The sequence below is a fragment of the Pantherophis guttatus genome, chromosome 11, assembly GCF_059756535.1.
Source record: "Pantherophis guttatus breed Tessera chromosome 11, ASM5975653v1, whole genome shotgun sequence".
Lineage (NCBI taxonomy): Eukaryota > Metazoa > Chordata > Lepidosauria > Squamata > Colubridae > Pantherophis > Pantherophis guttatus.
This window is the reverse complement of record NC_142073.1, coordinates 5,522,267-5,545,266: the sequence shown is the minus strand read 5'-3', so window position 1 is coordinate 5,545,266 and position 23,000 is coordinate 5,522,267. Positions and strand designations below refer to the sequence as shown.

At 44.4% G+C, this 23,000-nt stretch overlaps 1 long non-coding RNA gene across 1 annotated transcript; it reads right to left on the bottom strand.

Annotated features, from left to right (window-relative positions):
- Nucleotides 1-3,987: 3,987 nt before the first annotated feature.
- Nucleotides 3,988-5,740, bottom strand: LOC117670944 (uncharacterized). Its single transcript, XR_004592728.3, has 2 exons — nucleotides 5,591-5,740; nucleotides 3,988-5,043 (listed from the first exon to the last, which is right to left on the bottom strand). It is a non-coding gene; the product is annotated as an uncharacterized LOC117670944 (long non-coding RNA).
- Between the last annotated feature and the right edge of the window lie 17,260 nt (nucleotides 5,741-23,000).

The following is a 23,000-nucleotide window of genomic DNA, read 5'->3' as shown; positions in this document are numbered from 1 at the left end:
AGATCAGGGATCTCCAACCTTAAACACTCAAAGAGCCATTTGGACCCATTTCCCACAGAAAAGAAAACACCGGGAGCCACAAAACCCTTCCCATGCCTGACTGTTTCTTGAGCGGCCACAAAACTAGCATATGTAATTGAATTAAACGTTCTGTTTTCTTCTGAAACTTTTCTTTTCTTGGATTTATTCATGATTGGCCTACCAGGGGTTGAAAAGCTCAATAAATCGTGTGCCGGTGGGTGTCACACATTGGCGGTTGTGACGCATATTTTGAGTGACAGTTAGCCGCAGCAAAGGGGTGAAAGAGCCACATGCGGCTCCAGAGCCACAGGTTGCTGACCCCTGGACTAGACAAACAGCAGAGAGGTCCTGCTGGACTGGTCTAACCAGGAAGGCAATCGTGTTCCATAAATAGCACCAATTTCTATAAAACACAGAGCACCTGAGAAAGGAAGGGCAGGAACAAATGTCTATGGAGATTCTCATCATCCAGGTCACAGTTGTCTCAAAGGTGTTTTTTCAAGAGGCAACTGGACTTCCTTTGTTTTTCCTTGAAGACGTTTTGCCTCTCAACCAAGAAGCTTCTCACTGGAAGTCAGAACTGAAGAAGCTCCTTGGATGAGAAGCGAAACCTCTTCAAGGCAAAACAGAGAAAGTCCAGTTGCCTCTTGAAAAAGCACCTTTGAGAGAAGGGCAGGAACCATTCACAATGTAGTTGGAAACACAGAACAATAGAAATCCTGCCATAATCTTTCTACTCAGTGGTCTAAAGAGCATAATCACAAATACTGCAAAATCTCCATTCCCACCCCACTCCAGGGGAAAGACACTGCAAAATCCCCATTCCCACCACACTCCAGGGGAAGGATACTGCAAAATCTCCATTCCCACCCCATTCGGGCCAGCCAGAGGTGGCATTTGCCAGAGGTGGCATTTACCAATTCTCCAAATTGCTCAAAATTTCTGCTACTGGTTCTCCAGAAGTTCCTGTCAGAACTTGCTGGATTTCACCCATGGGTCAACCTATTCTTCCAAGCACCGGAAAGCAGGACAAGAAGCAATGGATGGAAACTAATTAAGGAGAGAAACAACCTAGAACTAAGGAGACATTTCCTGACAGTTAGAACAATTAATCAGTGGAACCGCCTTGCCTCCAGAAGTTGTGGGTGGAATGGTATTGGGTTTCCTGCCTGAGCAGGGGTTAGACTAGAAGACCTCTTATTCTATGTTTCTTTGTTTCTGAGTAGACTTTCTGACTTTCTATCCCTTGTTTTGGCTCTTAATCTGCTTACTTTCAAAGGTATGCCCTTGGTTTCTGCTTGGCCATTGCCATTTCTTAGACATCTGCTCTCTCTCTCCCTCTCCCTCTCCCTTCTTCCCTCTCTCCCTCTCCCTCCCCCCCTCTCTCTCAATGCATGTAGATCAGGGACTGGGCGACCCTCTTATCCTTCTCTATTCTTTGTAGAATTATAATGAACATGGCTGAATTCCAGCAGGCTTCCCCACACGCTGAAATGTCCGTTGCATCTTGTGTTCAGCTGATAGATGCAAAGATATACTTCGCAGCTGGAGCAACGCCTGCCTCGGCAAATGAATATAGATCTCGTTTCTTTGTTTTGGATACCTCTGTATCTCCATTTCTTAATTGAAGCCAACTCAATCAATGAAATATAGCACTTTAAGCGGAGTCAATACTTAACCCATTCAGCACACGTACACACACACACACACACACACACACACACACACACACACACACAGTGCTTCTTCTTCCTTAAGACTCCCATGACAAGTCAAAACAAAAGCTGGCTTGGAGTATGACACGTCCTTGATTCAAAAGGACGCAGAGTCTTCCACAGCACATGTATCAAAAATATCCTTTTAAGAACGTCGCATTTGATTAAATGGATCCTGTAACTTCTGGCAAAACACTCTGATGTCTGGAAGAAGGATCCTACGTAAATCAAGATCTTTATACAGCCATAGTTCAGTGAAATCTCATTCACTAGTTTTTAGGCTTTATCAGACATCAAACCAGCATTTTGCTGTCTATTGTGAGACTTAAGAGAGACTATATATACACGTTTCCAGGCAAAACACAGCTGGCTCCAAAGGTCTTGATTTCATCAAAGCGGAGTGCTAAATATTTTAATTCTGACCCTGCATTACATTGGATTCAAATCAGAAAATTGACTGGGCGTGTCCATGTATATTGAATCAGAGGAAAAATCTCCATTGAGAGTGGAGTGGGGCTCACAGTTAAGATATTGTGGGTTCAGTGTTTTACCCCAGATTTAGGAGAATTGCCAAAAATTGCAAAAAAAAAAAAATAGGAGAATTGCCCCCCCCCAAAAAAGAGGAAAGTGTTAGGCAAATACTAAAGGAAAAGGAAAAAAAGGAAGGTGTCAAGCCTGGGAGCCATCTTTTGCATTGGGCTTTCAGGCCTGTCATATTTACTGCTGTGGGAAACTGGGAGGGGGAATTGTATGGAGCAAGGGTGATGTATAGTCAAAATAACATTCCTTTCTCAGAGAGTCAAGGACATCTTGCCCTGCACCTGGAGTGGCGTGACTGGGAGGCATCCTCCAGTCGGGACAGTGCTTTGATGGACCATGTGATGGACATGTGGATGCAAGGGGGGAAGGGACTTGGACTTTCATTTGGGTGGGAAAAACCTGGGAGCTTTCAGATTCGGGTTTTCCCAGATGTGCCAATATGACGTCTCTTATAAAATGGAACTTTGAGGAACTTCAAGCCTCAGAGTCTTCTTTCGTTGGGGGTGTCACTTGGAACCCTGACAGAAGAAGTCAGTAGTGAACATTATTGTTCAAGATCACCTAGGGTGGCATTAAAACAAGAAATCTGCTTGATTCAGGAAACTAGCCAATGGAAGAACAAAACCACTGACTTTATTTTGTCAGCTAAGACACAGTGCATTTGAACTAGTCTTGCCTATGACAACTCACCATGGCCAACTCGCCATGAGACAACTCCCTCACTGATCCCCTGATATCCCCAGGTCTGATGCCAAAGCTAGGTCTTGAGGGACTTCTGGAAAATAAAGAGGTATGGAGATCACCTCACTTCGTGGGAGAGAATGTTCCCTAAGGTGGACACCATGACAGAGAAGGTCCACCATCGTGGGCCTACCAAGTGTAGTTTCTAAGAGATGAGGCCCATAGCCTATCTCTTTTGCTAGAGCTGAACCAATGTCATTGAGGAGAGTTAATCAGATAATCTGGCCCCAAGCCATGTGGGGCTTTAGAGATCAAAACTAACACTTTGAATTGAGCCCAGAAGCATTGGACTCAGTGACCAGTGAAGTTCATGGAACAGAAGCATAACTTCAGCCTTTAGTTTGAATATAGGAGATACAAAATGTTCATATAATCCAAGAACGGGCAGCCCGGTGGACTGTGATGTTCATATCTCCTCACCCAAATTGTTTCGCATCTGAGGAGACCGGCTTCTGAGGCACTTTGTCTCTCTCTGTGTGTGGGTGGTCATTATCGCCTGAATTTGAGACAAGTGGCTCTTGCAATCAGGCTAATGGAGTCAACCACAATGATTATGATGGAATAACAAGGGCAGATAACATATTTTCTTTACGGGCTCCAGCCGCTGAGTAAAACACAACTGAAAATTTGATTTCAAGAGGTGCAAAATTTAAGGCTTCGGCTCTAGGAGCCTCATTTGCATTGCTGTCCTGAATCCATCTGGAGGCCACTTCACTCTCAGAAGGGGTCGGGCTTCCACCTCCTCTTATTTTGCTATTGATTGACATCATTAACGCTTCACACATCAAAATAGCCCCTAGCAAAAAATTGCCGAAAGTGAAGGTCGGGTTTGCCTGCGTCAAGCAACTAACAGCCTGGAGCATCAGATAAACATGCCCCTAGGCGCAGCTGTTAGGATGTAAATACCAGAAGGTGAGGAAGAAAGAGTCAAAATAAAATAAAAAAATAAATCCAAGGAACCACTCGAGCAGAGTGTCAACGTTAATACACAAGCGTGGCAGGGGCGCCCGTGTATATTTTATGCCAATGGCCTGATACATTATCCGCTAAGTGTTTTGTCAACCATTTTGGTCTTCCCTGCAAAACCCATTTATCTGTAGACCACAGAGTTGCCAAGAGGACAGCTCCTTCGGTACGGACAGTCTCTGTGTGTTTTCCGTCACCGTTTATAATCCCTCGCGTTCACAGATCCATAATTCATGAGAAGAACGGAGAGCCGGGCGAACGTTTTCCCGAAGAGTTTGAAACGGAGGCCTGTGCTGCGAAACGCCCAGACCTTGTCATGCGTGGAATCCAAATGCATCTCCTTCTCTCCCTCATCCATCAGCGCTCGGAGACGTCTTTGGCAACGATATTATCCAAATATTATTAAAACTTTGAACCCTGTCCTCATAAATTAGGGCGAAATGGCTTCGGAGCCGTTAAGCCAGGAGGATGTATGAGCTTCAGTTGCTCAGGGGTAATTGAGTGCTTAAAAGGAAGCGTGGCTGAGCATTTGGCGGGCTAAAGAGAGAGTGAAGGAGAAGCGGAGTGGGAACCGGCTGCCGCCATTTGTTCACCGCTCTTGGCACAGCTCACGGGGCTGTTCACACACAGGTCAAACCAACCTTAAAGCGGGACAAGGATTTGGCCAGCGAGAGCAAACATCTGTTCTTGAGCATCTGTAGGCATCTCTGCAGCAAGCTTGCAAGCTTGTCCGTTTAGTTGGCTCTTCTTCTAGGAACATACTTCAAAAACTTGGCAAGGTTGGAGCAGCATCCTACATTTTCGGATTTCCTGAGCCAAAACTACTTGGGAATAAAATGTAGCTCTCCCTTCAAGGGCTTTTAATCCGCAGCTAGGCACTTCAAGATGTGGGGGTTGGTAAGGGCCGAGAATGAGAAAGTTTCTCAACCCCCCTTCGTCCTCTGTTTATTTATCACTGCATTGGTTGCCCTTTCATAACTTAGTGAACAAATGGGATTGTAACGTCTTGCAGAAAACCGTTCTTATCTTGGGGGATCCTGGGTTTCTCGCATTCACAGACCTGAGAAATGGAAGATTTTTTTAAATGATATCTGACAAGGTTAAACTGAATACTCCATACTTCTTTTATGTCACGAGGAGGAGGAGGAGGAAGAGGTATATTATATATTATAATATATATTATATTTGGGTATATTATCTTATCTGTGTGCACTCATCAAGGCCGCACTTTGGAAAAGCCAAACTTCCAGATTCTAGCGTGTATGCGCACCTGATGATCAGCTGGCCAGCACGCACGCACAGGTCGGTTTTCGGCACTGCTGCGTGTGCGAAGGGATAGTGCTCCAAAAATGCCAAACTTCCAGGTTCTGGTGTGTATGTGCACCCAACAATCAGCTGGCCAGTGCATATGCGCACACTGTTTATGGCACTGCCACATGTGTGAAGGACAGCTTCACGCATGCATGTGCACCAGAGATCCGGAAGTCAAACAGGCAAGGCCACGCATGCTGGGCCACATGACTTCACATGCCACTTTGGGCATGTGTGCCCTAGATTTGCCATCACGGCACTATCTGCTTTGTTAAAGAAGGAGGAAAGCTACTAACTTTTGTCTGTGGAGATTCTCAGTCATCCAGGTCCTAGTTATCTCCAAGATGCTTTTTTTTCTCCTTCAAAAAACAACTGGACTGGGTTTTTTTTTTCCTCATGTGGAAGATGAAGATATGAAGTGAAATGTTTTCTTCTTCCTCAAGGAAACAACAACAACAACAATCCAGGTTACCTGTTGAAGAGAGAGAAAAAAGGACCTTTGAGATATTTACTTTGTCCTGAAATGTCAGAAGCCACCCAAGAATACCTAATTTCTATCCTGCATAAAAGGTGAAGGAAAATTCATATTTTTTTCCCCTCAGATCTTTGACTGGGGTTGCCTTCGACCACTTCCACACACACTTCCTCCTTGAGAGGACATCTGTTAAGCGGCAGGTGGCTTCCGTGTCTTGTGGCTGCTTGATAATGTATGATCTAATCTCGATCTCTACCATGTCTCTGGGTAAGTGACAGAGACAAAGCAATGCCATCCTTCCACAGGGATTAAAAATGACTCCCCTCTGTATGCTGTGGTTGCTATTTTCCATTGTACTGTGTCATCCATCATAAAGTTTCACAATACTTTTTGGGGGCAGAAGGTGTGTGTGTGAGATGATGGCCACGGAGTTGGCGGCAGACTTTATTTCTGATAAGGTTTTCCCCTCTTTCTGTTTGCAAATTCAGATGGAGGAGGAGCATTTTGTTTATTTAAATTATAACTAGCCACCCAACTTCAATAGGTCCTCCTCTCCTCCTCCTCTCCTCCCTACTCCTCCTCCTCCTCTCTCTCTCTCTCTCTCTCCCTCTCCCCCTCTTCCTCTCCCTCCTCCACCACCACCTCCTCCTCCCCCCTCCTCAAGTGGGCCACTCTTATATTTGTCTCACTGGGAACTAACTGCTCCCATACATTCCCCCCCACCAGGTATTTTCATCACCACAATTCCCTATTTAACAAATTCTCTTGCCAGGCTGATACCATTTTCCTTCTCCAGAGAGTGCTGTTCCTAACAGCAATAAATCATACTGGTTCAGAGAATAAATGCTTTCTTTCTTTCTTTCCTTCTTTCTTTCTTTCTTTCTTTCCTTCCTTCCTTCCTTCCTTCCTTCCTTCCTTCCTTCCTTCCTTCCTTTCCTCTCTCTCTTTCTTTCCCTCTTTCTCTCTTTCTTTCCTTCTTTCTTTCTCTCTCTTTCTTTCTCTCCTTCCTTCCTTCTTTTTCTCTTTCTTTCTTTGTCTCCTTCTTTCCTCCCGCCCTTCCTTCCTTCTTTCTTTCTCTCTCTCTTTCTTTCTTTGTCCATTTCTTTTTTCTTTCTTTCTTTCTTTCTTTCTTTCCTTCCTTCCTTCTTTCTTTCTTTCTCTCTTTCTTTGTCCCTTTCTTTCTTTCTTTCTTTCTTTCTTTCTTTCTTTCTTTCTTTCTTTCTTTCTTTCTCATTCTCTCTCTTTATTTCTTTCTCTCCTTCCTTCCTTTCTCTCTCTCTCTCTCTCTCCCTCCCTTTCTCTCTCTCTCTCTCTCTTTCTTTCTCTCCTTCCTTCTTTCCTTCCTTCCTTCCTCTTCTCATTCCCTCCCCTTCTCTGCCCTCTTTTTCTGGAGTAACTTGATTTATTTACTTTTCTTGTTTAATCCAACATGTGCCTGGGGAGAAGCTGTCCCCATTCTAAGCACAGCGCATTTCCTACAAACCTTTTGAAGCTTTGACCGAATCCACCGGGACAGATCCAATTCCTTCTCCCTTTTATCGGTTATGAGATTATCTGCATAACCTTTACCTGGTCAATAAAGTTTAAAACAAGTGGGAATTGGATTTGAGAGCGGGGATGGGGAAGTTTTCAGAAAGGCTTCCCTTCCCTTGTAGCCCTCGTTGCTAGATTCTGCTACCCGGGTTGTAATTCTACCATGAATTTACACACACGTTTCTCTTTGAAGGTAGGGTGGGGTGAAGGTTGCCCAGAGTGGTGGGGGGAAAAGATTTGGAGCCAATTTGTAATAAGCAAGAGCAGTTTGACCCAGATTAAAAGATACAATTACTCTGTCTGAATAGTAAACCTTAAAAGTACTACTTATCCCAATAGTTATTGTTTTATGACAAAGGAAGACATCCCGAGAGAACAATAAAGCCAGAGATAAGTTGCTTGTAATTTATTCCAAACACAGCAGAGGAATTCTATGCAGTTCTGCTACACCAACAGATCCCAGTCTGGCCCCTTCAAATACATGCAACTCCCCCCACAATAAATCAGACTGGCTAGGGATTCTGGGAGTTGCAGTCCCAACACGTCTGGATGATAACATACAGTAGTGGAAAAGTTTCCTCTACATACATTTGCTGACACCTCAAAAATCCCCCCCCCATTTTTCCTACGTAATATCACTGGGCATTTTGTCCTCCCTCCCTCCCTCCCTTCTCTCCACCTACTTCCTTTCTTCCATCCACCCACCCATCCATCCTCTCTCCACTCCCTTCCTTCCTTCCTTCCTTCCTTCCTTCCTTCCTTCCTTCCTTCCTTCCTTCCTTCCTTCCTTCCTTCCTTCCTTCCTTCCTTCCTCATATATATATATATATATATATCGATCTAGTCATGTTTAACATTTTCTGTCGGTTCCTTATAGGACAAGGTGCAAAGCTTGACCACTAAATTCTGGGTCTGGTCTCCAGACAGATAGTGTGGGCTGAATAACTGACATTTTTTAAAGTTGAATTCATGTTGTCTTTAACAATAATGTAATTAATAATGCTTCTCCTGCTCACTTTAATGGTGAATAGAAGAATTATTCAGAAAACAAGTCTGGTGCAGCAATAAAGGCACAAGACTAAAAACCAGGAGACTGTGAGTTCTAGTCATGCCTTAGAAACAAAACCAGCTTGGAGGAGGTGGTGGAAGAAGAGAAGGAGGAGGGGAAGAGGGGAGGAGAAGGAGAGGAAGGAGGAGGAGGAGGAGGAGGAGAAGAAAAGAAGGAGAAGGAGAGGAAGAGGAGGAGGTGGAGGAGGAGGAGGAGAAGGAGGAGGAGGAGGAAGAAGGAGGAGGAGGAGGAGGAGGAAGAGAAGAAGCAGGAGGAGGAGGAGAGGAGGAGGAGGGGGAGGAAGAGGGGGAGGAGGGGAGGAGGGGGGAGAAGAAGAAGAAGAAGAGGAAGAGGAGGAGGAGGAGGAGGAGAAAGAGGAAGAAGGAGGAGGAGGAGGAGGAGAAGCAGGAGGAGGAGAAGAAGAAAAGGAGAAGGAGAGGAGGAGGAGGAGGAGGAGGAGGAGGAGGAGGAGGAGGAGGAGGAGGAGGAGGAGGAGGAGGAGGAGGAAATCATTTAAAGCCCGGGGTCATTTTAATCCAACTTCAGAGCTGTGTGTTTCCTCTATGAGGCTTCATCCTACCAAAATAATGTTGTAGCATAAAGTCCAATTTAAATCTGCTCTATTCACATTACATTACCCAAGCTTCTTCTCCTTTTGTGCTATAATTAAAAACGACCCATAGCCTAGTGAAACACTGGGAAGGCCCAGTTTGCAAAGGGACAGTCGCAGCCCCATGGTGCCGCTCGCTGGTCCTGAAGCCCAAGACTCACACAAATGACTTCCTGTGTGGTCCAGTCGCATCACGGTCACCCCCCAACCCCACCCAGGGATTTGCTTTCGCAGCTGTTTGATATAAATTCCTTGCATATGTCTTCGTCCAGTCGGTTTATTTTGATAAACAATAAATAGGCCGGACGTTCCCCTGCTGGTTTCTCTTCGCTCAGGCCATCTCAGGCTTGGCCATTTGCCAGAGAGACGGTGGCTCTGGACGACGTTTGCACAGATGGCAATTGTCATTTTGGAAATTCACTCTGAGGTCCAGCCTCATCTCTGCCTTCCCATCTTCCCTCCTCTCTCTCTCTCCCTCCGTCCCTCCCTCCCTCTCTCTCTCTCTCTTTCTCCCCCCTCCTTAGTGGACCATCACAAGCTATTATTGGCAACTACAAATCACAACCAGATGATATTAAGTTGGGATAACCCACTTGGTCCCTTCCGGTGTGATATTTTTCTTCATTAAGCGGCCCCGACTCTCCGAGCTCCCCAAATCGGCTTATATCTCCACCCACTCCCTTCCGCCAAAGTTATAGATCTCACAGTCTCTAAACTAATTGTTAGTTGCACAGCAGGCCTTAAAGCTTGGCCCGGCCAGTGCAATTCCACCCCCCTGGCTCTGATTAAAGACACAGAGGAAGCCGAAGTGCAAAGAAAATGAAAACCCTCTGGGCCGTTTGGGCAAAATGTCGTGGCTTTCGGAGCCTTCTTTGACATTTGTTGATAAAAGTATGAGAAGAGAGGAGCTATCCATCACGGAAGCTTCTTCCGAGGGCTGAGATGTGACTGAATTTGTTAAAGGCTACTGGCTTGGTTTAGACAACTGTAAACAGATTGGAGAAGAAATGGGATTCCTAGAGCAGCAGAGAGGAAAAATGAACGTTTTTTTGGGCTATTTCTCTCTCCCTAAATGAAAGACTTCCCATAGCTGAGAGATGCTTGTTTGCTCCTTCTCACCATGCTGGGACTGCCTGTTCCTTGCTCTTGAGGTGGGTGTGTGAGAGAAAAATTATAGAAGGAAGGTTCTCCTGAGCAGGTGGACAGCTGTCCATCAAAGCCAATAAAAATGGTCCTAAGTGGGTACTTAGTCAAGAACAGGGAGTTTAGATGCTTTTCCATCTTCTGGAAGTTATGAAGGGTAGAAAGTCCCTCCGAAAGTCCTGATTAATTGTTCTCACTGTCAGGAAATTTCTTCTTGGTTCTTGGTTGCTTCTCTCCTTGATTAGTTTCCATCCATTCCTCCTCCCCCTCCCCTCCCCTCCCCCCTCCTCCTCCTCCTCCTCCTCCTCTTCTTCTTCTTCTTCTCCTCCCCCTCCCTCTCCTCCTCCTCCTTGGAGAATAGGTTGACCCCCTCTTCTTTGTAACAGCCCCTCAAATATTGGAGCACTGCTATCATGTCACCTCTAGTCCTCCTTTTCACTAGCCTAGACCTACCCAATCCCAGCAACCGTTCTTCATATGTTTTAGCTTCCAGTCCCCTAATCATCTTAGTTGCTCTTCTCTGCACTCTTTCTAGAGTCTCAAATATGTATGTATGTATGTACCCTGTTTCCTCAAAAATAAGACCTCCCCTGATAATAAGACCAATCGGGCTTTTGAGCGCATGCGCTAAAATAAACCTCCCCCCCGAAAATAAGCCCTCCCCAAAAATATTTAAACGCACAGCTGAAAATCAGGTAAGACAGCAAGAGGAGCGCCATCTTGCTCCACACGCCCCAATATAATAAGACCTCCCCCAAAATAAGGCCAAGCGCTTATTTCAGGGGTTCAAAGAATATAAGACAGGGTCTTATTTTTGGGGAAACACGGTATGTATGTATGTATGTATGTATGTATGTATGTATGTATGTATGTATGTATTGTGGCGACCAAAACCAGATGCAATATTCACACCATGGCAGAAAGGGAATGTTGTGAATGTTGCTGGGGAAGACAAAACCGAAGGCTAAGCAATGAGCTTGTCTTCCATCATAATCCTAGCTTTTTCCTATTGTTCTTTAAACTATTTGCATACGTAAAGCAAAACAGCCTTTTTAATTTCTCTTCTCCCCCGCCCCCCACTCCTAATCATCTGAGGCTTATTAAGAAATACTCTGTATCCTGTAATCAGTCCATTTATGCAGAGAGCTGCCCCGGGCCAAGTGCTTTTGTAAACAAGCCGGAGAACTCCTTTGCAATAAATGATTAACATAGGAAGACACCATTCATAATTAATTCTCTAAACCCCCCTACCCCTCTTCCAATCCCACTCCACCCCTTCCTGCCATTTCAATTGGCAGATGGTCTTAGGAGTCTAAGCAGGACCTATCATCCTGCCCTTTTATGTTCAGGAGGGGCGGGAAGATAGATCTTTGAAACAGACAAAAGCAATGAAGAAAAGTCTGTAAAAACTGCAGTCTCAACTCCCGAGCTCAATAGTTTCGCCCGATGCTGTTTTCAGCATAAAAAGGAAGCAGAGGTTCCAACTGTGGTTATTGGGTGTGGAATTATGACACTCTGTAGAATTGGCTGGCGATAAAAAAGCTAAAGCAATCAGGGGTGGGCTTCAAAAATTTTAGCAAGGGTTTCTCTGCCCGGTTGCTGGGTGGGCGTGGCTATGGTGGGCAGGGCCTAGTCAGCCTCCTGCACCATGGAGGGGGGGCCCTCCCCAGGCTCCGGAGGTTTTCCTAGAGCCCCCAGAGGGCAAAAACAGCCTCCCCAGGCTCTGGAGGCCCATTTCTGGCCTTCCTGAACTTCCGGTAGACCTGTTTTTCACCATCCCCGAGCCTCCGCATATGCCCTGCACTTACCTGCATCCAAAATGGGTCCCGTGGGAAGTCCTGGGAGGGGCTGGGAGGGGTGGGTGGGACCAGCCAGGAGTGGGATTTGTGGGTTCTCCGAACTGCACAGAATCTTAGCTAGAGGTTCTCCCGAACCCCTGCAGACCTCCAGCAGCCCATCCTTCAATACAATCCTTGGTGGTATAAACAGAGGCATAGTATCAGAATCATGTGAAGTATTGGTACCGCTTTACAAAACCTCAGTAAGACTGCGCCTGGAACACTGCATCCAGTGTTGGTCACCACATTATAACAAAAGACGTTGAGACTTTGGAAAAAGTGCAAAGAAGAGCAAATGTGATGATGAAGGGCCTGGAGACAAAAACATACAAAAAAAGTTTGTAGGAATTGGGTACGGCCAGTCTAGAGAAAAGAAGGACTAGTGGGGGACATGATCGCAGTATTCCAGTATTTGAGGGGCTGCCACAAAGAAGAGGATGGTCAACCTATTTTTCAAAGGACTGGAAAGCAAGCCAAGAAACAAAGAATGGAAATTAATCAAAGAGAGAAGCAACCTGGAATTAAGGAGAAACTTCCTGACAGTGAGGACAATTAACCAGTAAAGTAGTTTGCCTCCAGAAATCATGGACGCTCTACAAGGGTGAAATCTACTTACCTTCCCTACAGGTTCAGAAGTGTCACATGTGATTTTAGACCTTCTGCACATGCGCAGAGGGTCAAAAACAGGTTAGTTCCTGGTTAAAACCAAGAAGTAATGGCATCCAGGCAGGTGGGCAGAGCTTGCGCTGCCGCTGCTACCGGTTCGCCGAACCACCCTTCTCCGCCGCTACCAGTTCTCCCAAACCGGTGCGAACCAGTAGCATTTCACACCGGTGCTCCATCACTGGAGATTTTTAAGAAGAGACTGGGCAGACACCTGTCTGAAATGGTATAGGGTCTCCTGCTTGAGCAGGGGGTTGGACTAGAAGACCTCCAAGGTCCCTTCCAGCTCTATTCTGATCAATTGATTGATTCTGAGGAGGTGGGAATCCCAAGGACTTTCTCAGTTTCCTCTGAAAACTTTTTGAATGCCTGTATAATGTTGCATTTTCCTGGATGAAACATGCTTCGGTTGGATCCCCGATGCCTGTGCAAAGAGTTTCCCAATCCCCTTTAAACTAAGTGAGTCAAATTCTTGCCTGCAGCTCATAATGCATGGCAGAAAAAGCTCAGCTTGGCTCGGCCTCAGCGGGGACGTAGGACTCCCCGAGAGAAGACAGGCAGCCGAGGGTCCAGGAAGCATTTGGCAGGGACGAGGGAATGGGAGGCGCGAAGAATGCCGCATGGGAAGAACCGAGGAGCCTTGCCAAGTCAGAAGCGAAGTTGTTCAAGCATCAGATCTGGGTGGCCAGCCTTCTCTGAAGCTCAATGACAATTCCAATATAATACTACTGGTATCATTTATGTTGGCTGGGATTTCGTTATTCCCAGTACAGGAAGCAGGCTGAAGATTGGATTAGGAAAGCAGGAAGTGGAACAGTGTGAAAAGGAGTCTCCAGCCAAGAAGCGCGGGAGAGAATCCAAAGGACTTTTCAATATCTCCGTGCAAGACTCACTCAGTCCTCTTCCCTCTGAAGCAATTGTAGAACTTGGCAAGTCTCTGGCTTGGTTCATAGGACTGCTTTCTGCTACAATTGTCAGCATCAGCTTGTAGGAGAGGCTAGGATGATCTCAGCTGTTATAGTAGTTATTAGGTTATTATCTGGGCAAATATTGGGTGCTATCTAACAAAATGAAATTCAGTGGTGAAAAAAGCAAGAAAAAGAAAATGCACAGGTACCGTATATGTGGTACCTTGCTCAACAGTAGTAACTGTGAGAGGGATCTTGGAGTCCTAGCGGACAACCATTTAAATATGAGCTGGCAGTGTGCATCAGCTGCCAAAAAAAGCCAACACAGTTCTAGGCTGCGTAAACAGAGGGATAGAATCAAGATCACGTGAAGTATTAATACTACTTTATAATGCCTTTATAAGGCCACACTTGGAATACTGCATCTAGTTTTGGTCGTCACAATGTAAAAAAGATGTGGAGACTCTAGAAAGAGTGCAGAGAAGAGCAACCAAGATGATTAGGGGATTGGAGGCTAAAACATAGGAAGAACGGTTGCAGGAACTGGGTATGTCTAGTTTAATGAAAAGAAGGACTGGGGAGACATGAGAGCAGTGTTCCAATATCTCAGGGGCTGCCTAAAAAAAGAGGGAGTCAAGCTACTCTCCAAAGGACCTGAGGGCAGGACAAGAAGCAACTGATGGAAACTAATCAAGGAGAGAAGCAACTTAGAACTAAGGAGAAATTTCCTGACAGTGAGAACAATTAATCAGTGGAACAACTTGCCTCCAGAAATTGTGAATGCTCCAACACTGGAAGTTTTTAAGAAGAGATTGGATAACCATTTGTCTGAAGTGGTGTAAGCAGGGGGTTGGACTAGAAGATCTCCAAGGTCCCTTCCAACTCTGTTATTCTATTCTATTCTATTCTATTCTATTCTATTCTATTCTATTCTATTCTATTCTATTCTATTCTATTCTATTCTATTCTATTCTATTCTATTCATAGAGAGACTTCATCTCTCCTAGCCTTTGACTTACCTTGATGGATTGGAAAATAGGTTTGAATGGTTTTTTTAACAAAAAGGTTGAAGGAGAGACGGTGGAAGTTTTTGCTATCGGTAGAGACTGAAATTTTGTTTGGACCCTCAGAAGTTGTTAGAAAGTTCTGTCTCCTCATTCTTCATATCTTTCAGGAGACGTTCCCTTCAGATTTTAAGATGAACTCTTCAGAAAATCAGTCTGAACCATAAGGATTTTGCTACGTTGGAGAATAAAAAGGTCATCTTTGAGATGTTTACTTACGCTCATTTTTTTTTTTTGTTAAATTCATATGTCTCCCTTCTCTGAATAGGAGGCTCCAAATGAGTCGTGGTGGCGCAGTGGTTAGAATGCCGTATCGCAGGTCAACTCTGCCCACTGCCAGGAGTTTGATCCTGACAGGCTTGAGGTTGACTCACCCTTCCATCCTTCCTAGGTCGTAAAAAAATGCTTTAAAAACGGGTTTTTTTTAAAAAAAAACGTTGGCCACGCCCACCCAGTCACATTACCCACCCACCCCCACCAAGCCACGCCCACAGAACTGGCAGTAACAAATTTTACATTTCACCACTGGTGGTAGGCTGCCTACAGCTACTTGGGTGAGATGGGCAGCTGTACCGACGGAATATAAACAAGCAAACAGACCTCCTGGCCTCGGAGGTGAGAAGTCCTTCCTTGTGTGCTTGCCAGACACAAGCCCAGCATCCTGCCTTGAGTTAACACAATGCTGATCCTCTTTTGTCTAATGGAAATAATGACTTGCAGGAACACAACTTGATGGGGGAGCTGGCTGAGATTCCAAACATGTGGCAATTTCCGAGTGTCAGTGTCGAAGTTTTTCCTTCCCCCCTCTCCCAATTCTCTTCTCCTAAAAAAAAAAGAAAAGAAGGGGGGGGGAGGGAAAGGAAAATGGAAAAGAAAACAGAATCCTTGTGGGGCAGAACGTGCTGCGTATTAGAGTTGGAATTTCCCTAAGGCTTTACCACCATGGCTGTGCCACAGAGGTGGTGTCAGAGGCAGCTCCGTTTTTGTTTTTTCGATGTTTTCCCGCCAGTTAATGCCGCAGAAGCAACCTTGGCTCACAGCGGTCACGCTGAGACTTTTGGCGGACTGCAGGGCAGGAGAAAGGTAAGACGGAAGAGCTGTGTAGCTTTGTGACTGCTCTCCAGAAGGACCTAACATCTGCTTAAGTCCATCATGAAGCCAATTCAAGGGAAAAGGATAGGAAGAAGGTCCTAGTAGTTTGAATTTTCCACTTATGTCCATCCTCCCCAGTGACTGTCACAGCTGCCCAATGATCCCAGAAGGTCAACCTTCTGCTCCTATTTGTTGTCCCAAGTTGTAGAGCATAGTGTTGTGACCTAGGCTCACTTAGTCATTACAAGACACAATTAGTCCCAAACAAAACTATTTTATTATAACAGCTGAGAATTACTTCATTCCCAGATTAGTCCAAATTAATTCCAAAACAAGTCCTTCAGAAAAAGTCCTTCGGGCTTATCACAAATCTTTATCTTCTTTGGCACCCTGCCAAAGGCCTTTCTTGGCAAAGCCCCATGAAGTTCAGAAACAAGAGACACCGACTGGAAACAGATTTAGCAATGTTGCTTTCCTACAAAGAGCCCAAGATCCTTTGCTGCTCTTTTAAGCCTTATGGGAGAGCCAATCATCTCCTGGCCTTACTCCCGAGTCATCCCTTTTGCTTTAGCTGCTCTTGCCTTCTGGAATTCATCACCTTGATATACCAATATATCAAAAAGGTCACCTTTAGTTCCTGGAGCTTTGGTGCTGGAGAAAGCTCCTGCACAACCCTTGGACAGCAAAGGTGACTAATAAGCAAGTTCTGGCATGCATAACGCCAGGTGTGTCGCTAAGAAGGCAAAATCACGAAACTGCATCTCACTTACTTTGGCCATGTTGGGACAATTCGCTGGAGAAAGCAATTACAATTGGAAGTGTTAGCAGTCAAAGGAAACCAGGCAAACATGGAGGTTAGACACCATCGAAGCCGACACCAGCCAGAGCATAGAACTACTGAAAAAAGTCACGCAAGATCGGAAGATTGTGGAGAGACCCTGGTCCAGGGGTGATATCCAGCAGGTTCTGGAGAACCGGTAGTGGAAATTTTGAACAGTTCGGAGAACTGGCAAATACCACCTCTGGCTGGTCCCAGAGTGGGGTAGGAATGGAGATTTTACAATATCCTTCCCTCAGAAGTGGGGAGGGAATGGGGATTTTGCAGTATCCTTCCCCTGGAGTGGGGTGGGAATGGAGATTTTGCAATATCCTTCCCCTGGAGTGGAGTTGGAATGGAGATTTTGCAGTATCCTTTCCCTGCCATGTCCACCAAGCCATGCCCACCAAGCCACACCACGCCCATCAAGCCACGCCCACAGAACCAGTAGTAAAAAAAAATGGATTTCACCACTGCCCTAGTCCCACAGAATCGCCAAGAGTCGGACACGTCTGTAGGGATAGCATCATCAACATCATCAGCTCCTGGAGGAAAAGTTAGAGAATAATAATAATAATAATAATAATAATAATAATAATAATAATAATAAAAAATCTTGAAGGAATCAATAAGATCGGAGCATAAGAAAGAGATGCAATCCACCCAGAGCCTAATTTGGTCGCCCTTTTGGAGAGCGCTCTTCAGAATCTGCACCTCAAAGAAAGCACATTGTGGGAAAACAAATGGAGAAAGCTGCAGTTGGTCAAGCCACACTTTGTGAGCAGAAAGGAAACAATTGCCGTTACTAAAAATCCACTCTGAGGAGTGGGGAGCTAGGAGCTTTCCCTGGTGCTTTTAAATGCTCCCTGTCATCATTTATTAACTTATTTGCTCAAAACCCCCAAGAGAATAAAGCTTGTTTTGTCTGGATTTCTGGCTAAACCGCAACACAACCATCCCAAGTTCTTGTTGTTGGGGGCTGTTGACATGTGAGCCCCTCCTGTTAAAGGAAGGGATAGAAGAAGCTGTTAGCAATCGAGGCGAAAATCCAAGGTACCGCCAGTCAAGAAGCTTTGAACAAAGTTACTTCCTTTAACGCACAACTACCTTAATTATGTGGTGGGAAACAGAGAGCAGTCAAATAATTCGTCCCAAAACGTCATAATTCCATCACGGCAAAAGCTTGACATTATCAGAGATTTATGGAAGGAATGTCATCCTTATTTTTTCAAGTAAACAGATCAAGCTTCCCTGAAGGGAGAGCGGGGAGAATTTGAAACTAGTAATTAGATTCTCTGGAAAGGAAACGGCCCTGTAAGACAAGAGGTAGGAGGAACAGAACTTGTCACTAAAAAAGAAAGAAAAAAGGGGGAAAAAAAAGAATTAAAAGACCACGCTGTTCAGAAACGGAAGGCAATTTTAACTTTTTGGAGACCAGCTGAAGGTTATAGCAGATCTTCAGCAACGTGGTACTTTCTAGATCAGGGGTGCCAAACTTGATTTCATTGAGGGTCGCATCAGGGTTGTGTTTGACTTCAGGGAGGCTAGAGTGGGCATGGCCAACTCAACGTCATCTGTGTTGGGGGCACCTGTGGTTGGGGGCATCTGGGCTCCATTTTCGGTTGTGAAGGTCTCTTGCCAGCAAAAATGGAGCTCATTTTTCGCTGGCAGAGGCACCTCGGGCTGGTCCTTTGCTGTTTCCACGGCAGCCCTGTGGGCCATATCTAAGCACCCAGTGGGTCAGATTCGGCCCACGAGCCTTGAGTTTGACACCCCTGTTCTAGATGTTTGACAGATGTGATGATGAGGATGATTTTATCCATTTAGTTGAATCCAACTCTTGGTTATTCTATGGGCCAGGTCTCCCCACATCTTCCAATCTTGCACTACTTCTTCGAGTTGTTCTATGCTCTGTCTGGTGTCATCTTTGACAGTGTCCAGCCACCTTGTTCTTTGATGGCATGGTCTCCTTTTTACCGCAAACTCTTCCCAACATAATTGCTTTCTCCAGTGAATTCCCCTGCGTGACATGGACCACATAAGCGAGATGCAGTTTCAGGATCTTGCCTTCCAGTGATGTGCCAGGTGTTTATGTGCTTCACCTCGTTGGTCCCCTTTGCTCTCCAAGGAATATGCAGAAGACTTCACCAGGTTGACAGTTAATTTTGACAGATGTGCAAGGAGCAGAAGGAGTTGATTTTGACAGATGTACAAGGAGCAGAAGGAGTCGATTTTGGCAAAGGTACAAGGAGCAGAAGGAGTTGATTTTGACAGATGTACAAGGAGCAGAAGGAGTCGATTTTGGCAGCTGTGCAAAGTGCAGAATTCCCAGGGACTTGCAGAATTCAGGCTCTGCTCGTTTGCTCCCATCCATAAACTCCCTAACAAGACTTTTTTTTCCCATTTTCTTTGAGGACACGATAAATACAGAGCGATACAAAGGAGCAAAATAAATTTATGCTGAAAGCTTAGAGATGGTAGTGCAAACAAACCGTTATTCATACCTCAGTTCTCGGGGGAGAAATATAATTTGACCTTCCCTTGCCTCAAGCATCATGTTTTCCCACTAAATTAGTTCAACGGCAGTCATGGCTGGCCTTAAATGGAAATGGTATATTTTGTATAATAACCACTGCAGCAATAATAATCGCCTTCGTCCCTCTGCCAAATTTTTCTTTTGATCCAATCCATTTGCCTTGCATTCACCCAGAAATTCCCCCGAGAACCTATCTGAATCCGGTAGAGTAGAATTGTGTTCATCCCATTTGGCTCTTGATTTTGATTGGCCAAGGAAGAGGTCTCATTCCACCACTTCCTTGTTTCTGAATTTATTCCTTGAGAAGCTAAAGTCTTCAAAGAACTAGATCGGTTTAACAGCAGACCTGTTTTCCAGAGGGAGATGGAAAATCCCCCTTTTCTCTATTTTTCCTATGGGTTTTCACTGTTTATTTTCTTTTTTTTTTCCCAATCAATTTTTATTAAACAGTTTTTAATAGTCTTTAACAGTTTTTCTCTTTGCAACATTTCCGCGTTGGTGTACATCCACTATGCATCCATTTTTCCCCTTATATCTATATATCTATACATGTGGTTCCATTATCCTTTATACATACTAGTATATTAATATACTAATTTATAAACATACATTTTGTGTCATCTATATTTATACAGATTTATTACTATTTTCTAATCCTAAGTCTTCTTTCTTTGTTATTTTCTTAGCTTTTGCACCTATCCTCTAACTAACCAGTTATACCATACCTTCCATACCAAATAATATTCCGTTTCTCCTTTGTCTTTTATTTCTTTTGTTAATCTATCCATCTCAGCGCACTCTAGCACTTTTGTTATCACACTTTCCTCTGATGGTATCATATTATTTTTTCCAGTTTTGTGCATTAATTTTCAATTACGTTATTTCTCCCCTCTTCTTGGAACCTTCAGGTGGAAGACCAAAAACGAATGCCAAGAGAGATTGTTGGGAAGTTCACAGCAACATCTTGTGATGATTGGCCAAGCTCTTAGTTCCCATCTACCACCAACTGTATACAGGTAGTCCTTATTATTCATTTATTTATTTATTAGTCATATTTCTATGCCGCCCAATCTCCGAGGACTCTGGGCGGCTTACACCAAGGACAGTATACTAAATAGCATATTGCTCCCAACAATCTGGGTCCTCATTTTACCCACCTCGGAAGGATGGAAGGCTGAGTCAATCTTGAGCCGGTGAGATTTGATCCGTTGATCTGCTGAACTAGCAGTCAGCTGAAGTAGCTGCAGTACTGCACTCTAACCGCTGCGCCACCTCGGCTCTTGACTTATAACAGTTCATTAATGACCATTCAAAGTTACAACGACACTGAAAAGTTGTCTTATGATCGTGTTCCACACTTATGACAGCATCCTCGTGGATGCATGGTCAAAATTCAGACCCTTGGCAACTGACTCATATTTATGACCGTTGCAGTGTCCCTGGGGGGGGGGATGTCACATGATCCCTTTTTGTGACCTTTCCCTTTCCTTTGTGGGGAAAGCCAGATTCACTTAACAACCCTGTCACTAACTGCAGTGACTCACTTAACAACCATGCCCAGCAAGGTCATAAAATGAGGCAAAAGCTCACAACTGTCTGGCTTAGCAACAGAAATGTTGGGCTCAATTGTAGCCGTATGTCAAGGACTAACTGCACCCTGAGGTAATGAATCAATAAAAAGTCTTTAAGTTGCTTGTGATGATCAAGCAGCAAATGTTGAAGGCACATTTTCTTCTTGCTAAAGTTTTTTTTTTTTTTCCTCTTCTTGAACATAAAAGATTTGGCTATGTCTGGGGGAGGAATTGCTCAGGAGAAATATTACCTTGAGCTCTGAATGCAAGGAGATATTATCTTGGCGTCCTTTGCAGATAAATATTCAATATTATCCAGTGCTATGAAATAATACTGATTTCCAGATTAGGCGTCTACCTTCAAAGCCATTACAGCATTAAATCAGGCTGAAAACAATAGCAAAAGAGAAATGAAATAAAGGGGGACGAAAGAGGAAAGGAAAGGTACTTCAAGCAAAAACAGAAGTAATTAGCACTTCTGCAATGCTTTTCATCTTCCAGTGTGCAAATATTCCCCTTTCAGTTCCAAAAACTACCCTTTGCAAGGTGGATAAATATTACAGTTTTTAGTAGTTCATTATTTTATTATGTAGCAGAGGAGAGGAGGGAAAAAAATCCTTCCAGTTTTTCGGTAGGCATCTATGATTATTCCACGCTCCACATTAGTTCAGACTGATCTGGATGATTGGGAACCCCAAAATGGTTTAGTGGATCGGGCTGACAATTCGATCGAGCTGAAGGATCACATCCAGGGGTACCTTTACTACCGGTTCGCAAGAACCGGACAGAACTGGGAGCAACCCACCACTGATCACATCCATATGTTGTGGATCAAGAGAGGGATGGCATCAAGATCACGGGAAGGGATAGTACCACTCTATGTTGCACTAGTGAGGCCACACTTGGACTATTGTGTCCAGTTCTGGTCGCCACAATACCAAAAAGATGTTGAGGACCTAGAAAGAATCCTGAGAAGAGCCCGAAAGATGATCACAGATCTGGAGACTAAATCATATGATGAACAACTAAGGGAATTAGATATGCAGGATCCAATCTGGGTCAGTCCAGAGGTTGGGCATCTGAGTTTTTGGACATGCGGAAGCCCATCCTCAGGGGAACTTCTCTCTCACCAGAATGTGTGCTTTGGGCTATTCTATGCGTAGTATTTATCCAGTGCTATGCAATACGCAGTTCGCCAGTTCGAATCTCACCAGGCTCAAGGTTGACTCAGCCTTCCGAGGTCCCCACAATCTGGGTCCTCATTTTACCTACCTCGGAAGGATGGAAGGCTGAGTCAACCTTGAGCCTGGTGAGATTTGACCTTGCAGTAATTGCAGGCAGCTGGCAGCTAAGTACTACTTTAACAGCACTTAGTCCACTGTGCCACCATTAATATTATTAATAATTAATTAATTAAGTGCAATGGGATGTTTAGAAATGGGAATATTTAGTCTAAGGAAGAGAAGGCCTTGGGAAGACATGATTGCCATCTTCCAATATCTGTCACAGGGAAGAGGGGGTCAATTTATTCTCCATAGCACCTGTGGGCAGGAGAAGAAGCAACTGGTGGAAGCTCGTCAGAAGGAGAGCCAACCTGGAAATAAGGAGGAATTGCCTGACAATGAGAACAATCAATTATTGGAACAGCCTGCCTCCTGGAGATGTGGATGTTCCATCACTGGAGGCTTTCAAGAAATGATTAGACCATCATTTGTTCAGGGCTATATGAGGATTCTTGCCTTGGGTAGGAATTCTCGCCTAGAAGACATCCAAGGTCCCATCCACCCCTATGGTTCAATGACTCAATTTAAACCAATTTGCACCCATGTAAACATGTATGTTACGGGACTAACTCTGTCTCCATGTCTTTGAAAAGGCTTTGGAGAGAGAGTGGAAGGCTCCCGACAAAAAATTTCTATGGAACTTTCTTTCTGAACCTCTCACTGTTTTGGGCCAGACGGTGATTCTTAACTTGACGGTTCTCATGTTGTTTTATATTAGCTGTAGTGATGATTGCTTGTCTGCTGCTACCGTGGCCATATTGAGAGTTACAAATGTAATAAATAATAGCAAGTTCTTAGGCCTTTAACATGCAAAATAAGTAGCAAATAATTCCGTGTGCCAGAATTGCGTGTTGATGCTTTTGTGGGGTTTTTTTTTTTGGAAACTCCTTATTTTTAATTTATTCAGAGTTCTTTCCTCTACTTTGGGTGGGGGGAAAAAAAGACTAATGCTATCTAAAACGAGCTATATATAACTGTAACTATTCTTTGTGGTTATGGTTGCAGCTTATATTTGAGAGGTTTGCAGTGTTTACTCATGCATAATTACATTATAAATGATTTCTCGTAGAGGATGTGATTTGTGCATTTTCTTATGTAAGGCAAAATTAATACCCTCCTGACATG